The following is a 17,719-nucleotide window of genomic DNA, read 5'->3' as shown; positions in this document are numbered from 1 at the left end:
CCTGTTATCCAATAGTGGAAATTTTATAAAGGAATTTACACTCAGGGTTGTAATTAACCAGGTCACATGAAAAATAGTCTACGAATATGCATTTTTCACACGATATACACTGTGCTGCCACTTTATTAATTACACCTCTGCTGTGCACACAAATGGTTTGTCCCACGACGTTGCAAGTCACATGACCACAGTTGTGGATATAAATGCAGCAGAACAACCTTTCTAGTATCAGTTAAGTGTACAAGCAAGAATGGGGAAAAGGAGTGATCTAACGGACTTTGAACGTGGCATGGTAGTAGGTGCAAGACTTTCTGGACAAAGCATCTCTGAAACTTCAGTTCTCCTGAACTTTTCAAGCACCACAGTTTCAAGGGTGTATCGAGAATGGTGCAACGAACAGAAAACATCCTCTCAATGGCACTCCTGTGGAAGAAAATTACTTGTTGATGAGAGAGGTCAGAGGAGGTTGGCTAGAATTGTGCAAGCAAACAAATGGGCTACAACGTTGCACATCACGTCAGAATACAACCATGGTGCTCAGATCAAAATATTGCAACGGACCAACAGTTGCACTTTGTCGCGAATGGCCTACAACAGCCGATGGCCACATTGCGTACCTTTGTTATCGATGAAGAACAAGAGAGCATGCCTCCTGTGGGCACAGCAACACCAGCACTGGACTATTGAGGATTGGAAAACAGTTGCTTGGTCTGACGAGTCAAAGTTCCTGGTGCATCATTTTGATGGAAGGCTCAGAATTTGGTAAACACAACATGAATACACAGATCCGTCATGTCTGACGACTACTGTGCAAGGTGGTGGAGGCAGTGTTATGGTGTGGGGAATGTTTTCTTGGCACACGTTGGGTCCATTGATACCCATAGATTCACTTCTGAATGCCACATCGTACCTAAACATTGTTGCTGACCAAGTGCATCCGTTCATGTTAACAGTTTATCCTCAGCCAGATGGTTACTTCCAGCAGGATAATGTGCCGGTGCACAAAGCCCGAATCACTATGGAATGGTTCCAGGAACATGACAACGACTTTTATTTGCTGCACTGGCCCACTCACTCCCTGTATCTCTATCCTATTGGACATCTTTGGGATGAGCTGGAAAGGGCTGTTCAGTGTAGGCATACGCCTCTGTCGAATCTCAAGAAACTGCGTGACACACTCGTGTCTGCATGGTATTCCATTCCTGCACAACGTTTTCAGCATCTTGTTCAGTTCATGCCTATACAAATTCAGGCTGTTTTGAAGACTAAAGGAGGCTCAACATGCTACTAGGTAGGTGTACCTAATAAAGTGGCAGCACAGTGTATATATAATCCGTAGTCATCATAAGAAGATATAGACTATAATATGTTGGCTACATGCAAATAGGATATGAGGCCAAAAAAGTGGTTTGAAGAAGAGAAGAATCTTTTCATTATAGTAATTCAGTACACCTTAAATGTAGGAAAGTCATCCATTTCAACTTTCATTTTTTTATGATTTGTCCTGGAGCAAGCACACTAATTTCACTCCTATAAGTGGTTGCACCCATACATAAAGTGTACCAGTTATTAATAATAATCTTGAAATAGGAAGCCTAAGGGGCAAGCCAACATTGACATTGGTTCAGGGTACTGAAGTTTACAAGGAGTGCCAAAAATCAAGAGCAATAGAAAAAAATAAAATAAAAAAATAAAATATATATATAACTCTCAATCTAAAAGAAATGGGCGAACAGTGAAAAAAGGAATTTTGTATAGGCAGGCAATTAGTCAAAATGTTTTTGTTTGGGTTGACATTCTAAGCCTAATAATAAAATCATCACAAGCAAAGCCTTCTAAGAGTTAAATTTAAATATGTCGTTCTGCTTTCAGAATCAATCAGATATCATAAAAATTGCAGAATAGATGATAAATTTAAATACCTTTTTAGATGATTGAGAAAAGTTGGCAGTTGAATTGGAAATTGAACCCGAATTTGAGCCAACAAGAATTCGCTGTCAAATTTGATAGTGAACACCAAGACAAAGTTGGAACAATAAAGAAGGAAAATATTACAATTCACTTTGTTGACATTTTTAGACAGTGTAATCTAATTGTGAAAGACAGATTTGAGTTGATCTTAAAGAATAATGATCAGTTCTAATACAGATTTAGAAAGTCTGCTTACAGAGGGTGATCAGAAAGTCATCTCAATTATCAATTTATATGAAGAATAAAATATTTCGAAGGCAGTTGTTCTCGCATTTCATGTGCTCAATTCGACTGTATCATTGGAGAATCCTTGTAGTCTTGCCAGTATCAGTGGCCAGCACTGAAGGGAGCTTTTTCTAAAACCTACGAGTACCTCTGTTACACAACGACATAAGATTGGTTGGATGGTTCGACAATCCTATCAATTGAACATTCGATTGTCATGGATTTAGACCTGGATAAAATGATCCAATTTGTAGCTGTTAAGCTACAAAGTAAGACCCGAAAAGTTAATAATTGAAGCAGAAAATTTAACAAGTATGTAATAATTAATGCTACTTTTTAATTTACTAAATTATATTTTTATTTTAAGATTTTAATAAAATGAACTGAATGAAATAAACAAAATTATCAAAATATTTATTTTATTTTTGAACTAAAAAATCTTTTTTAGTTTATACGAATGGTATGTAGGTGTGTGGGTGCCAAAGTAAAGTTGGCTCGGGACACCCACAGCTGGTTCTGGAAAAGGCAAGTAATAGTTTAAAATTTCACTTTTTGATGTCATTCTTTATTTTAACACTGTTGACACAACTATGAATAATGCATTTTTTAACATTGAAAACATTATATTTATAAACAAATTTTAAAATAGAAACACCCATCGGTGTGCCTGCATAACTCTCATGGAAAGCTTGACTCACATGAGTAGGCATGTGGTGTACTTTCTGTGTCATTCGCTATTGTTGGTGTCATACCAAGAAATCTAGACTTTGAATATCATTCTTTATTTTAACCAACGAAATCTATGCATCCCTTGAAATTGTTGTTTTTAAAATTTAATAAAATTTAAAAATTATATACATTTCTTATTGTTTCCACTCCTGTCAGTAATTAATCAGTTTCATTTAATTTGGGAACCACCATGTATACTGCCATACAGTTTCTGAATACACCATCTTTGTGTACTGCAGTTTACTCTCTAAATAACATCATGTAAAAGACCAATAGATGACATTAAACCGAGAAAGGCTGTTTTTGAGGTTGGGAGTGAAATAAATGAATAATTTATTTCACTCCCGGGTGTTCTTGCCGATGTCGATGAAATGGAGAAATGACAATGGAAAGGTCAACCAAGGCAGTATATCTATATGCTGACAGAGTTTGAGAACTAAATCCTTAAATGCTAATTTAAGAAAAGAAAATAAACTGTCTATATTTGTAGAAGAATAAGAGAATTTTATCCCAATATGATACGTAGAACACTTCCATATGCTACTTTCCAGAAATTAAAACGAATGTAACATTAAAGCAAAATATTAAATTGAAAATAATTAAAAAAACAATGGAACGAATTAAAAAACAATTAAACTAATTTAAAAATTAAAAGAAGTTTAACGCAAATTTTGAAAAACGATTTTCCTTCCTGAAGTTGACAGAGCTTTTCGACCATATGTCGTGATCACAGGAATGGAAATTACTGAGTATGTGTGGGTATGAATCTTAAATAGACATTATTTGGCTTTGTGCATGCACATAAAAGACCACAAATCAGAGATTAGATATGGACGGCAAACGTTAATAGAATTCTGATGTAATTTTATTTTGATGGTTTCTGCAATTACACGAGAATTCTATTAACGAAATAAAATTGCATGAGAATTCTATTAATGAAATAAAATTACATGAGAATTCTATTAACGTTCACTGTCCATATCCAATCTCTGATTCATGGTCTTTTACGCACATGCATGAAGACAAATAATCTCTATTTAAGATTCATGCTCACACATACTCAGTAATTTCCATTCCTATGATCATGACATATGGTTGAAAAGCTCTGTCAGCTTCAGGAAGGAAAATCGTTTTTTTTAATTCATTATTTTACATTAATATTATATTCATTTTAATTTCTGGAGAGTAGCATATGGAAGTGTTCTACGTATCATATTGAGGTCAATTTCTCTTATTCTTTTACAAATATTGAAATTAGCATTAGCAAAGGCACATGATGCAAGAAAGCAAGCTTATATAGCATCAGCCAAAAAAAAAAAACGACAACAACAACAACAACAAAAAAAACCTTATTTCACCCATCCATTCGCTCCAAATGTTTGTCAAATTCTGCCTTGAATCTATTTAAGCTATCAACTTCTACAACGACAGGTGGAAGTTTGTTCCAGCAATCAACCACCCGCTGGCTAAAGGCAAACTTCCGCACATCTATCCTACAACCGTCTTTCCTCAATTTGAATTTATGCCTTCTCAGGCGATTATTCTGAGCAAGAGGAAGAATCCCATCAGCATTGAGCATGCTCAAACCATTCAAGGCTTTATACACCTCAATCAGATCACCTCACAGGTGCCTAGTCTCCAGACACTGTAATTTGCAAAACTTAAGCCTTTCTTCGTAAGCGCAACCCTTTGTTCCATTCACTAATCTTGTTGCCCTTCTCTGTACTCATTCCAACAGCTCTACATCCTTCTTAAAATGAGGCCTCCAGACCTGTATACAGTACTCAAGGTATGACCTGACCATTGCCTTATACAAGGGAATAATCACCTCCTTATCCCTGCTAGAAAAAGTCTTGTATATCATTGACAAGACACCATGAGCTACTCTTGCAGACCATCTGCACTGCTCAGAAAACTTCATATCTGCCTGCACAATTACCCCCCAGGTCCTTTTCATTCTCTACCACTGTCAGTGTGGTACCACAGAGTTGATACGTTACTCTGGGATTACTGCTTCCCATATGTAGTACTTTACATTTGTCAATGTTAAATCAACATAGAACATACTGAGCACCATAGCTCTGGTTTATACTATCAAACTCTGCCTATATATAAAGTACTAAAGCAGGAGGCGGCAACCTTTTTGAGTGAAGAGCCATTTTTGATCTAATTAAAAAAAAAAAAAAAAAGAATCCGAAGAGCCGTACTTCAGCTCAAGCTTAAAGGGGGGTAGTTTTTTAAGAAATGGAATAGAGTGGGAAGGGTTTTATTAAAAAATTATATATTTTGAAATATTATTTATTAATAATATTTCTAATTAATGACTTTTGCTGCTGAACTTCTTGAGTCTCTCAACATCAAGGAAGTATGCCATAATTTTCATCATTAAACATGCTGAGAGACTCGCATTGTTCAGACGGTTTCTTGATTTATTTTTAATATAGTTCATGTTCGAAAATATTTGCCCATAGAAATTCTTTGAACCAAAAACTGAGAAGTCTAAACACAAATATTTTCAAATTTATATACTTGTTTGGTAAGATACACCACGCATCGAACACAATTTAACCTTGCTTTTTTTTTTCAACTCATCTATCGGCATCCATTTATGTAGAAATGCAAGGGCAACCTTTTGCCTCTCCAAATCCTCAATTTCAATTTTAAAGCAATTTAGTTTACACTCCACATGTCCTTGATTTTTAAGTCTTCTAACTCCATTTAATATTGGGCTTCACGTGGGCTAAAAGTTAGAGTCGCAGGTTGCTGACCCCTGTACTAAAGTATAAAGGATGACTAGAAGAAAGTTTATATATGAAAATCTCCAAAATGTCTCCTTTACCATCTTAAAAGTTATCACATTGACTGGAGGAAATTTGGGAAGAAAAACTCCAAAATATTGCTGTGACTGTTTCACTGACATTTTTGAGTTTTTCACTTATAAAATTGTTTTGTTTATTTTGTGCTAAATTAATATTTGTGCTAAAAGTGTCATTGAAACTGCTTAAATTTTATAATATTGGTATAGCTAACAATGTTTATTTTGATAATGATATGTAAACAAAATGACATTAAAAACTTAGTTTACATTGCTACACTAAGAAATTTTAATAATTAGAATATAGGGTGGTGCACTATGGCCATAGATGCCGATGCACCTAATAAATCCCCAAACAAACAAACCATATAGGCAGTAATTTTTACATATTACAAAACTTGGTCTGACATGACTTGACCAACTTTAGAACATTTGCCTAGGCCAAGAATTCAAGATTGCATATCACCAGTTGATTTGGTATCACCTTCCCATGCTGAGCAGTGTAATAAATACCTTTACTGCTTATTAAGTATTTACATGATGTGAGAATGCAAGAAGCAGTAATACCCTACATAGCATACAGCTAGGGATTTCACATGGCATTAATTTTCACTACTTTTATTTTCAATGTATCCATGCATCTCGCATGGCTGTAGCTAGTATATACGTGTTAAGTAATTTTGCTCATTTCTCATGCAGACTGAAATCTCATGTGTTCAATTTAAAATGATTGAAGCAATTGAATTTTTACTGTGAGTAAAAACTAGATGTCAAGACAGTAAAAGAACCTGAAGCAATTGGGAATCATGTAGCAGATAAAAAGTACAATATAAGCAAAAGCTGTCAGCAAATGAAGGAAGAAGAAGAAGAGGAATGTTGTAAAACTTGTAGTAGTTAGGTTTTTTATAGAGAACATGTGAAATAGCAAACAGTTGACCAAAATATGTGTGAACAAGAAGTGGAATTTTGGGAACATGGTATTAACTGTATTGTTCTAGTTGAAAGCAGTGCCAACTGCAGAAGAACTTCAAATCAGTCTTTAAAGCTTCTTGTGGTTGGATGCAGAAATTCTTCATCCAAAAATGTATTGTACTTAAGAAGATGAATAAGCATTTTTCAGCTTCCTGACACATAAATGAGAAAGTTATGTTTTGAGGAATGTATTATATATTTGTAGAAGCAGCATGCTTATAGCCTATCATATACCGGAAATGAAAATTAAAGTTAAATGCCTTAATTCAAAATGCTGCTGAACAACACTGTTAACAGAAAATCTCAAAAAAAGATATCACAGTAAAAACTGACAGCAGCAAGATGTAATGGTTAAGTCATATATCATCACTGAAGATAGAATAATACTGCTATTGTGTGAATTTTTCTAGAAGACTGGATAAAACATGCTTGGTGGAATTAATCCAGAGTGGTTAATATTGCAATGCTTCATTTCCCTGGTGGAATAACCGCTTCTGCAAAATGTAACTGATGTCAGGCAGAGGGATTAGGATTTCACCCATCTGTTATTCCAGGTTAAGTCTGCATAACATGTAAATTGGCCTGTAGATGGACATCTTTACAGACTTAATATATAATAAACTGTATAAACTGACACTCACCATGCCAAAAAATCCTGCAGTCATCTTGCAATATTTCCTAAGTGGATGTTATCTACTGACACTAGGCTCCAACAGATAGAATAAAGTAGCTCAGAATTGAATGGTTGTGTGAAGCATGTATGGGAATGGATAGCAAAATAGTCTGTTTTATTTGAGACAGTGATGCTAGCATCAATCCAACTAGTAATGAGGAGAAATCATGAAAAATGACTTAAGTATACCAAATTTAATTTTGTTTTCTGTGCTTATCTTAAAGTATGATATTAGTCAGTTGTTTCATGCATATCCTGGAGTGAGGCAGAGAAGTAATTACAATGCTGCAACAGTGTATTATTGGTAACATCATGTGACATTTTCTTATTAGAGAGAGATATACAAAGATTAACCCAACCTTGAATTGAAAATACAGTAAACCCCCGCTATTCGCAGTCGCTGATTTAATATAAAATGAAACCTGAAAAAAATGTGAATTTTAAAGCGCCGTGAACATTTTCTGCCATAAAAAAACATGGGCGTGGCTAAAATTATCTTTCCCGGTCAAAACAGTGCTCAACGGGTGGGGGGAGAGGGGTGACAAAATCGCGAGCGTGGATGTTTCTCGCTAATCCTTGTTCAATATGTGTTATGTGCTTGTCATGGAAGGTTTCGTCGTTTGCTTTTAATTTATATGCTTATAAATTGAATAAATTTATAAATTGATATGCTTACAAAAGTGATAAATATACCGTTTTGCAGTAAAAAAGACTTTTTCGAGTGTGTTAACGGAAGAAAATGGACAAGTTCTTTCTAACCCGTACAAAAATATGGCTACGAATAACAAGGAAAATGTGAAAAGATCAAAGATGATGACATTAACGAATAAAATTGAGTTATTAGACAAAATTTCTAATGGTGAAAGTGTCTCCTCAGTGGCAAAACATTATAAAATCAATGAGTTAACGGTACGATCAATCAAGAAATTGGAAGAAAAAATCCGCCGTAGTGTCCGTGAAAACGCACTAATTGCTTCAAAAATTTGCTCTGTAACTCGTGATGTTAAATTAGAAAAAATGGAAAAGGCTTTAAATCTGTGGATACAAGACTGAACTCAAAATAAAATTCCGTTAAATTCACTCATCATTCGTGAAAAGGCAAAACTCCTTTATCAACACTTTAGCAAAACTGGTGATAGCACTGGCGGGATAAGTTTTTTAGCTAGCAAAGGCGCTGGTTTGAAAGATTTGTTTTGAAATTTCTAATAAATATTACATTTAATATTAATTTGTTTCTTATTTTTATTTCGATGCCATATGCTTGCATTTCACTATGTCATATTATGAAGGTACATATAATACATACATAGACAAAATTTTAGACTAGTTTTTCTTATATATTTCATACTTTGGAACGGAATCCCTTTATTATTATGGGAGCCATAACTCAGTATTCGTGTTTTCGGTATTTACGGCATTTCTCAGGAACGTAACCCCCGCGAATAGCGGGGGTTTACTGTATTGCATTTGAATGTATGGGGTAATTTTTATTGTCCATTAAACCATTGTAGTTGCATATATTTTTCTAATCACTGCAGTTTCAGAACTGAAAATTTAATACACTCTAGCTATATATGTGGAATTTGTGTTGGCAATTTTTTTTTTAACCATTTTCATTGTATGAGGGCTGTTCAATAAAAAATGGTCGCAATTTTTTTACAACATACCTTTATTAATTATCCATATTTTGATCCCTATTTGATTAAATGTATTTACTCCAACATTTCTGCCATTCTTCAAAAACATGGTGGAAGCCATTTTTTTAGATGTGTTTGTGAATTGCCTCTGATGTCTTTACAACTTCTTCTCACAACTGTAAATGTTTTCCTTGCAGATCCTTTAACTTTGGAAATAAAAGAAAAATCACAGGGTGCAAGGTCTGGACTGTAGGGTAGATAAGGAACACATTTGACATCAATGCTGGTAAAGTACTCAATGGCAGTATGAGCAATGTGAGGTCTCACATTGCCGTGATGCATCATCCACCTGCATGCTGTTGTGGTTATTTGTGACAAATGTGATCCCACAAAGTATTCAGTACGTTTCTGTAGTTAAGTCCCGTAATAGTCATACGACATGGCACAACATGCTGGTAAACCGAATGTCAAAAAAGAGATGACCATAACCTTTCCTACAGAAGCCACAACTTTTGCTTTTTTCCATGTTGGCGATGACACAGACTTCCAAACAGATCTGTTTTGCTTACTCTCTGGGTAGAAAAGATGAAACCATGCCTTATCTGCCGTTATCACCCTGCGCAGAACCTTGCCATCTTTGGAAACAATCTGTTGCAAACTCCCATGTGAACTTGCTGTTGCTCAGGTGCAAGTAGCCTTGGAATCCAGCATGCACAAACACATCATATGTGAAGTATCATGGAGAATACCATGCATACTTCCTACTGATATTCTCAACATATCTGCCAGTTTCCTTCCTGTTATACAAAGATCTCTCATGATAACAGAATCAGTGTTTATTGTTTCTGTGATGACAGCAGTGGTTGGAGCTCTAGGAAAGCTGATTTTTGTGATTTTTTTTTTTTTTTTTTTTTTTTTTTTTTACGAAAACTCCAAATATGAGCAGTTATAGTACTTAGTATCATGCATGGGTTGAAGGTTGAGAAGATGTTAGAAGATATTTGTTGATATTAGACTTGAACTTCTGTAGATTGTAATTTTCAGGAAATATATATGAAGATTGTTCCAGAAAAAAAAAGTTGAAAGAATAAATGAGGAAGAAGAAAAGTTGGTTCTGCGAGTTTGAATTTGGGCAGTATAAAGATGTAGACTAGTTGCAGAAAGTGTTTGAACTCCTTTGGAAGAGAGGGAGAGAGAGGAAATTATAGAAGCCAATTCAGAAGAACAGTGCCCGTGGAAGTATCTATAGAAAAGGCATGCAGCAGAAACAGAACGTCTATGAAACAGAGTGGAGAGACTGTTAGAGATGAGTCATTAATTAACCTAACTTCACTCTTTTGAATGGAATCTAGAAGCCTGAGAGAGGATTTGGGGGGGGGGCACTGGGCCAAATGTGGGAACAATATTCCATGGTAGGGTGGATTTGTACAGAGTTGAACAGCTGTTTGGAAGAAAAATAACACCAAGAGCGAAAGAGAAAACCCAGTTTTTTAGATGCAGAGGAAGTAATATTTGTAATGTGCTTATGCCAAGAGAGATTAGAAGTCAGGAAGTCAGCGTAATCCCCATAGAGATCTATGATCTTGGTAATCAGACTGTCATCGAAGATAAGCATAGGAATCCTTTTTGCAAGAAATATGATAGGACTGAGTTTTGAAAGAATTTAAATCAACTAATTTATCTTTTCCCCACTGGAGAATTACCTAGAGATTATCATTTAAGGAATTGGTAGTGGATATTTGGGAGGTTGAACCTCTTTGTGCAGGGCAAGGTTTCTCAAGCTGGAAGGTGGAATGCAATGTGGTATCATCAGCAAAACTATGGATAGAGTTTCCGGTCAATGGAAGAAGGTCATTAATATACATGAGGAAGAGTGGGAGAAAGACCCGAATCTGGGGAACAACGGCATTACTGGAGAAATTAGAAGACAGAGAGCCATCTGCCATTACCCACAGTGAGTGGTCAGAGAGTAAACTGAATACCCAGTTACAAAAAACTGTTGGCAAACTATGAGATGGAAGTTTGTTTAGAAGACCTTAAATGTCAAACACAACATAAGCCTTTGATATATCAAGCTGTTTTGAATTTCACCAAATGTTTCCAGTGAATTTTTCCATAGATGGATAACATAAGCAAGAATATCACCAGTGGATCTAAACTGACAGAATGCATACTGGCATTCGTTGATCAATGGAAGGTTTCTAGATGTTTAAGAGTTCGCGATTAATTGATTTCTCCATTACTTTAGAAAGAGTAAAAGTAAATGCAATTGGACGATAATTGGATAGGAGGGATTTGTCATCCTTTTTAGGAACTGGCTGGGATATGGGCAAATTTCCAGGCAGAAGGGAAAACACCTTTGGAATAAGAAAATGAAAAACAGGCGACACAGAACAGGAGTAAGTTCAGGAACACAGGTTATAAGAACTAGTGGAGAAATACTACCAAGACTGGAGCTTTCTTAGCATCAGGATTGGTCAAAATCCTTCTGACAAAGTCCACAGGAGATATCGGATGGAGTGTACTGGGAATGGTGAGAGGTGGTTTACCAATATTGTCAATACATGACTTGGAAGAAAAATAGGAGGCTAGCAGGTCAATTTTGATGATCTTTTTCTAGAGTAAAAAAAAAAGAAAAGTAAATTGCAGCCATTATCAACCCACTGCAGGATGGAAGCCTCCTCAACAATTCATGCTGAGGGAAATGGACCATAATCTGCCACGCTGGTCCAGTGCGGATTGGCAGATCGATCGTATTCAGCAGTCAGGGGCTTGAACCCCGGTCTACTCAAAGAGTGTGTGCTACTGCACTCCCGCTCCTGACCACTCGGCAAAAGTTGTAGCCAATAGCTTTGGCAAGAGACCAGAATTCTCGGCTATCATCTGGACAAGAGGCAAGTTTTCTACTCTTAGCTTGTATGAAATCTAGTTTGGACTGTTTAATAACTGCTTTACAGTTGTTGTGGGCTTTGGTATAGGCAGAAAATGAACTTTGAGATTTGGAAACAAGCCAATTACAATATGCAACATTCTTTTCTTGAACAGCCTTAGCACATTTATTGGAAAACCAAGGTTTAGATAAAGGAAGAGATTTTAAAGTGGGTGTAGAATAAACAATTCCATTCCTACAAGAATAATTTCACTGACATGATCTGAGCAAATGTTGACATCAGAAGATTTGAAACAGTAATCTGACCGAGGAAAAGAAATCTCACAGATCATCCTATTTTGCATTCTTGTAATGCCAAACAACACGAGATATAGAATGACCAGGAGAGAAATGCTCCATTGGAGGAGAAACCATCACCAAGTTCTGATCTGAGGTGCCTAGAAAACCTCGACCATGTACTTAGAAGGGTTGTTTGTGAGAAAAAAGATCAAACATGTTGGCTGTGTGGTTAGGATTGGCTGGTATTCTGGTAGGTAAATGAACAATCTGTGTGAAGTCAGTAATTGCAAAAGCCTCAGCATCTTGACCAACTGAGTCTGTGTGACTAGAAAATGGAAGCCAGCTGGAGTTGTGAATATTAAAATCACCAAGGAAAATTACCTCACTGTTAGGAAAGTTGGACTGGAGAAAGTCAAGTTTCAAAGTTTCAGAGTTCCACGTGATTAGTGGAGTTGAGAGAACGATAGAGGCAACAGATGAATGTGGTAGAGAGATTTTAAGCCAAAGAAGATCAAAAAGAGGAGATTTCAAATTACTATTCTCTGACAGGGAATATCAGAATGGACATATGCACAAGTAATGAAAGAAATATGGCAAATAATTGGCTCAACTGAGATGAGCAGTGGTTGAATCAACTGATAACTGGGATTCTATGAGAAAAAGTGAATGGGGTTGGCACACTAATTGGAAACACAAGCTGGAAGGTGTACCCTTGAAATGTAAGGATTTGGAAATGGACATCATTGAGATTAGAACTGAGGCCACATATATTTGAGAAATGAATGAGGAAGTGTTTGAGAGGTTTAGATCTTTTCAGAGATAAATTTGTTCTGTTATTTTGGCAATTCATAGTGTATTCGGAAGTAAGAAAAGGTGGCAAGGACATGCTGTGTGAAGTAATGAAATTTTTGGATGTGGCGTGAACAGGGTAAGAATATACCCAGCTCCTTGACATAATGTAGCCTCGATAATGCCCCTCATATACACTACTCTGACTCCCTCCAGTCACTATCTGGCAGAGTAGAGGCAGTGAGATTGTACACTAGCTGATCCAAAAGGCTTCTAGAGAGTTACTAATACATTTGGTCCGATGGACTATCTAGTGGTTGGCTTGTGAACACTGTTCTAGAGCTGTACCCTTGAAATGTAAGGAAGATTGAATCTCATCAGTCTGTCCATCCTAACCTCGAAAGACATCAACCATATTACATGATGGATGAGATGGGGGATTGCCGGAGTTTTGCTCTGGAGACTGAACATGGGTTCCAACACTTCAAGCCTCCAATAAGCAAAGTGGTGTTATTTCACCGGTTGATGAGGCATCTACCACCTAGTATTGCCTGGTAATACAGAGGGACAGCATCCCTCCATGTGGTGTGGGAGCCACACTTTCACCCCTGCTTATGTTGGTTTGCACCTGGGTGGTCTGCAGTGTGCTAGGTGCCTTATTTCAGGGCTTGCACATTGGGGTTATATTCATGGTTACTAACGGTTTCACCATTATGAAGGTGCAAGCAGATGATTTGGCTGTCACAGACCAACTGGACTTTGCTGAAATTAGGTCCACTTGACTTCACCCAAATATCAGTTCCATCAGTGTTTTAGGCTCCCAGGTAGCAAACACAGCTTGGCATACCTGAAGAACATCTGCAACAGCCTCAAGGACCAATTGAATGTTTAAAGATGAAAATTATTGATGAGAAACATTCTAAACCACCTGCAAGCTGTGCTATATGGAAGCATAGATTCACCACAAGTTTCTTTTAACATTTCATATGCTTCAGCTGATGTTTTCTTGAGACGGAAACAAAATTTGAGAGTAGCATACTTTTCCTCACGTGTCATGTCCATTGATACATAGGCAAAACTGAATAGGTGTAAACTTGATGAACCTCCAAGATCACATTGTGTGCACAAGTCAACTGCGCAGTTGCTATGAGATGCAACTTGGTTTGGTCTTAAATTCCACAGCTCAGCTAGAAATATCAAGCAGTACGGTTGTTCATGAAAAATTATAATCATTCTTTATTGAACAGTCTTCGTAAAAGAGTTCTGGGAATCATCTAGATATATCTGACATGTGAATGAAAGCAGGCAAAAATATTGAGGGGATTCTAAGAAAAGCTTGCATTGTCTCACAAAATGTGAGCTATAGCATGGCGAGAAAAATCTACCATTCTCTTTTTGAGCAGACATTTATCATCATATAACCCTTAACTGAAATTAGGAAACTCAAGACAGTATGACTTCTTGATTAGACCGGGGTTCGAGCCCATCACCACCAAATATGGAGGATGCGGAAAGGTCAGGAAATGACCACCGCACATTCCCGGAGCAATATGGCCTTAGTTGCTAATGCTCCTAAAAACCAAATAACAACAAGACAGTATGAAGTTTTTATTGTAATTTTTTTTTTTTTTTTTTTTTCATTCCATTATTTTGCAATGAGTTTTCTAATATTTTTGTTAAAAAACTACACATCTTAAATGCAACATGGTTTACTGATAAATCATTTTCATTTAGTTGGTTATATAAATAGACTAAATGCTTGTGTTTGGGCTTTAGAAACTGCTGGTATCATTATTAATAATCTCTTACATTCTGAATGAGTTATAATGAGAACTCCATTCCATTTAATTTCTTTTCTTTTCTGTGATCTTTTCCAGTATTGGCATCTTTGGACGTGCATTCCAGGGTGATTCTATAAGTAGGGTAATTAAGCTGTGCAGATGCATGAATTTTTTTGTCGGAAATTGTAATCTCACCCCCAAAATACTGCATGTATGACTAGATAATCTTCTCAACAATATGTACTTTGCTACAGAATTTACTTGATTAGATATTAACCACCAAACAATACATTAAATTTTACTTTCTAACACTATTTTATAATATTACTGCAGAATTTCATTTTACACAGTGTTTGATCATTAGCAGTGCCCTCCAGTACTATTTCTACATTATCCAAGGTACTATTTCTATATTATTTCTATATTTACTATGCTATTCACAAGTTCATTTCTATGCTATAAAAATGTGCATGCACAGTCACATATACATTACAACCCTTGTTAACAGGGCTGGCTAGCGTTTGTGGCACATGAAGCAAAACCTTATAATGGCACCCAATTCATATTGTTCCATAACATGCATGTATATGCAGTAGCAGATGTAGCAGTGCCTATTTTAGGCGGCACCTGTGGCAAGTGCCTCACTTGCACCCCCCCTAGGGCCAGCCCTGCTTATTAACATCGAAAGCAAGCAAAGTTAAGATTAATTTGAACCTGTAAGGCTAATTTGATACCACAGTCCTTTTAGTCCCCCACACCACGGTACTTTTTAGTACCGTGGTATGGGGGTTGAAAGTTAAGTTATTGGTCATGGGAGAATAGTTATTAAAAATAAAAGTATGGGTGAGCAAACATTAAAAAAATGCTAAATATCATAAATTGCAGCAGGATGTTGATTATCTGAACCACTCAGCTAACTGGCAGATAGTTACATCAGAACTGTTTTTCCTATATTGGAATACTATACACTCAGTGATCACTGAATTATGATTACCTACCTAATACTGCGATAGACCACTGTTTGCACGGATAATAGCCACTATTTGCCTAGGCATTGACTCCACTAGATGTCTGAACATCTGTCGGAATAGATGGCGGTTGTCCATACACCTCACTTCCTGTTCCAAAACATTCCACAGGTGTTCAATTGGATTCAGGTCAGGTGAATTTGGAGGCCAGTCAGGATGGGCGATATCTTCAGTTTGTTAAACAAACCACTTGTGCACAGCGCAGGCCCAGTGACATGGTGCATATTGTGAATACCTTCACAACGAGTTGCCATGATATTGCACTACTTCGAATAAATAACTAAGAAGGGCCAAATAGCCCTGAAACGGTGCCGTCTGGGTGGTGGTATCCATCTGAGAATAAGTAACATTAGTCTTCTCCTTAGGTGAAGTGTTACTTATTCGAAGTAGTGCAATATCATGGCAACTCGTTGTGAAGGTATTCACAATATGAGATATAACTTAAAACTATGCCGTTTTACTAATATGCTGATTTATTCAGATATAGCTATGTATTTCTGATGCGCTTGCACTATATTTATACATAGTCTATGTCCCATATATATTATTTTATCATTCTGACTTGTACGACCAGATGAATATTACCACTGCCCTAGCATATCAAGCTGTTCAGCTTTTTATACTGCGAGCTATGCGGCATAGACCATTACGGATGGGTTGGTCACATTTTAATTATCACTGAGTGCACTTCCATAATGGTAATATAATTTTGTCCTGTATTGTACTTCTATAGCAAGATTATTATGCTGGTTCATTTCAGTGGCATGTTTTTGGAGAAGAGGAAAGGAAAATCCCTCAATCAAAACTCCACTCCAGTTAATTTATTTTCTGTAATTAGATTGCTTCACTTATATATAATAGTGATTAAAAATTGAGGGCGTAGGATTATATTTCAGTAAAATATATACAATTTCTGTCTTGGGGAACTGATCCCTTCGGTGACAGAAACAGACTTTTGGCATTTAAGGCAACTCGGAAATGCATATAATTTTTAAATTATTTCATTTTTCTTGTGTTGAAATATAAACCTGAAACCTTTATTACTGTGCCATGTTGAGCAAACATGATTCCATATTAGGAATGTGTTCAACTGGAAGTTTTTCTTCCATTTACCACTTGGCTGCACACTTAGACTCAATACATTATTTACTGGTTTAAGTTAACGGAGGTCATCTGTCATCTGCTAGAGACCAGTATCACGAAACTGCTCTCATGACGGCACCTGGTTTTTAAAATAAATAGTAGATTACCTGTTTTGACGATGCCATTTATATTTAAATGGTATTAGCAATTTAGGGTAATGGTGCCATCCCTAACATCAGCGTAACCCAGCCTCGAATGCCGAATTTAAGTTTTTTTACTGGAGAGACCAGAATGTTCCCAAGACAGGAATTGAACACAGAAATATGTACTATTTTCAAAATTTCAACTGCAGCATCTTGCTTTCAGCAGTCCATTACTTTTCTTACTCCATGCTATACAAAATTACTTTTAGGTGACTTTATACTCTCCTCAAAGCTTTCCTTGTGAGACCTGAAAATTTATTTATTTTTTTTTTTTTTTTGCCACTGTCCACTAGCTTTCAGATTAATTTTCTTTATATAGCAGTTGTCTTACCTCAATTTCCCGAAATTTAAAATTTGCATTATAATGTATCTTCATTCTTTTATTTCTCTCCATTGTCTTTCACTATGGTTAGTTACACTTGGCTGTAGGCTTGCTGTAAAGGAAACTGAAAAAGGATAGCTTTGAGCAACTTTATGCTGAATTTAGTCTCGTAAAGTGGTGCATGTAATTCACATAGAGCATTAACTGTATTGTTCTTTGCACTTTTTCAGAAAAACAGTGCAAGAACTATTTTCCAAAAAAAAATCAACTTTGTTAATTTGCCTAAAGTTGATTAATATAATTGGGCTCATGCAGTAATTTT

The 17,719-nt window shown here is 36.3% G+C and overlaps 1 protein-coding gene across 2 annotated transcripts in view; it reads left to right on the top strand.

The window, feature by feature from the left end:
• Alg11 (ALG11 alpha-1,2-mannosyltransferase) overlaps positions 1–17,719 on the top strand; it is a 54,613-nt gene that overhangs the window by 18,182 nt on the left and 18,712 nt on the right. The gene's annotated exons all lie outside the window — the stretch shown is intronic.

This window comes from Mastigoproctus giganteus, chromosome 1 (genome assembly GCF_048544385.1).
Source record: "Mastigoproctus giganteus isolate SK-2022 chromosome 1, ASM4854438v1, whole genome shotgun sequence".
NCBI lineage: Eukaryota > Metazoa > Arthropoda > Arachnida > Uropygi > Thelyphonidae > Mastigoproctus > Mastigoproctus giganteus.
Note: the sequence above shows the minus strand (reverse complement) of the source record. Positions and strands in the feature narration are given on the sequence as shown.